At 42.9% G+C, this 2201-nt stretch overlaps 1 pseudogene; it reads right to left on the bottom strand.

The window, feature by feature from the left end:
• Positions 1-721: 721 nt before the first annotated feature.
• Positions 722-1247, bottom strand: LOC149990356 (small ribosomal subunit protein uS17 pseudogene; annotated as a pseudogene).
• Between the last annotated feature and the right edge of the window lie 954 nt (positions 1248-2201).

Raw genomic sequence — 2201 nt, 5'->3', positions numbered from 1 at the left:
AAAGTCCCACCTCTCAGTCTTTTCAAACTGGCTCTGTGCCAAGTTCTTCCTTCACTAATTAGCTTGGCGCGTTCTGTGCCTTGGATCAACCCCGGGTTACAGCTCGCCGTAAGCTATTAACAGTTCTTTTCTGAGTGTGCATCTTGCCTGAGATTGTATGTGGCTTCTTCCCTTTTCACACATACACAGCTGCTCCTCAGGGTCTTAATCACCCAAAAAGTCTCACTCAGCTCCTCCTGAGGGTCTTAGATGTTTCATTGCATGTTTCCACCACATATCGGTTGTCTTCGGGTCTGTGGTCCCTCTGTATCTCCCCCAAGTGTGCTACTCCTTTACGTTTATTTTAGCTAGTTTCTCATTTTATTTAAGTTTTCACGAGAGGAGAAGGGGCTAGAGCTTCATAGTCTGACATTGTGCTGATGTTGCTCCTCCCAATGTTTTTGATTTCTTTTTCAACAGCCCCTTTCCCTTTCTTTCTCTAACTGAAACCTAAATATCCAATGAAGATACTACTTCCCTGGCAGTCCTTTCAAGTGGTGAATATTTTCAGTTTCATATGCCATATAGCTAGAACCTGGAAGTGAAATCGACATCTTTCTTGTTCCATGTTGCTGCTTCAGGACAATTTCTCCTTCTTATTCCTTCAAATCCCAAGGTTCTATAAAGTGTATGCCAATAGCCATGCTACCTTCTGCACGTCCTTTTTTTTTTTTTTTTTGACTGAGAAAATAACTTTATTTCCTTTGGGGGAGTGAACAGGTATCCAGTCTCAGAACTTCTGGAACTGCTTCTTGGTGCCAGCAGCCTTGGTGACCTTGAGTACATTGAAGCGCACGGTCTTGCTCAGGGGCCGGCACTCACCCACGGTGACAATGTCGCCAATCTGGACATCTCTGAAGCAGGGGGACAGGTGCACTGACATGTTCTTGTGGTGCTTCTCGAAGCGGTTGTACTTTCAGATGTAGTGGAGGTAGTCTCGGCGGATAACGAGGGTCCTCTGCATCTTCATCTTGGTCACCACGCCAGACAAGATGCGCCCTCGGATGGAGACATTACCAGTAAAGGGGCATTTCTTGTCAATGTAGGTGCCCTCAATAGCCTCCTTGGGCATCTTGAAACCGAGACCGATGTTCTTGTAGTATCGGGGCAGCTTCTCTTTACCAGTTTCTCCCAGCAGAACCCTCTTCTTGTTTTGAAAGATGGTGGGCTGCTTTTGGTAGGCCCGCTCCGTCTGAATGTCCGCCATCTTCCCGCATGTCCTTGTTATTAACTACTAAAATGCTGTTCACTTCTCCTCATTCATTTTAATATCTAGCACCCGACTCACTGTCTTATCCTAGCTCCATCATGAATATTATCAGCACTACTGTGACTACAACATCTAATAGGTCATCTATAGAAAACCCTCATTTTTCACTACTGGTATGTCTCAGCTTTAAAAATTCCTTCTTTTCCACTTCATTCATTCATTCCCACGGTTATACTCTACTCGTCACCAATTATTACATTGCCTCCAGAATCTTGAATTAAAGCATCCCACTCTAACCCACTATTCCTCTCTTTGCAACTCAGTTACTCAACTACCCTCACACCATTAAGTCTTCAAATTCATCAAGTCCTCTAGTCTATGTACCTTACCATTTTGTCACTCCCTGTCACTCCTCATGCCTATTCATTCCTACTCAAGCAGCTTACATTCATTGACATCTTTATACTGTCTTGTAAATATTCTTAACCCCCATGTAGCGCCTGGGTAAAAGAAGAAAGATCTCATTCAAACTACACCTACAGCAAATACTGAGATTGCTCATGCTGTCAATATCAAAGCAACTGATTTAATCTGAGACAAATTGCACTGAACATTTTATTAATTAGGGCTGTTTATGTTACCTTTTCCTGCCTTGAGGCTTGGTTTATAAAGATCACATATGAATTAACCGAAGATACAAGATAGAAAGAACAAACAAAAAATAAGAGAAAGTCTTCATTTTGAGGGGTGGGTGGGGGGAGAGGAAAGGAGAGTGACAGAGATGTCAAGGCAACATAGCAAATGTTTTAGGAGAATTTATTCCTTAACAAAATCTACTGGAGCAGAGGGGCTTTTTATAAACCTTGATCCATTTTGTCAATGCGGTTCTGTAATCTGCAAAAGGTGGGGAAGTTGGCCTCTGTCTCCTTTCCCTTGATTCCTTCAGTTATTA

This window comes from Furipterus horrens, unplaced genomic scaffold (assembly GCF_987537825.1).
Source record: "Furipterus horrens unplaced genomic scaffold, mFurHor1.1.pri manual_scaffold_17, whole genome shotgun sequence".
Classification (NCBI taxonomy): domain Eukaryota; kingdom Metazoa; phylum Chordata; class Mammalia; order Chiroptera; family Furipteridae; genus Furipterus; species Furipterus horrens.
The sequence above is the reverse complement of the archived record's forward strand: the minus strand, read 5'-3'. Positions and strand labels throughout refer to the sequence as shown.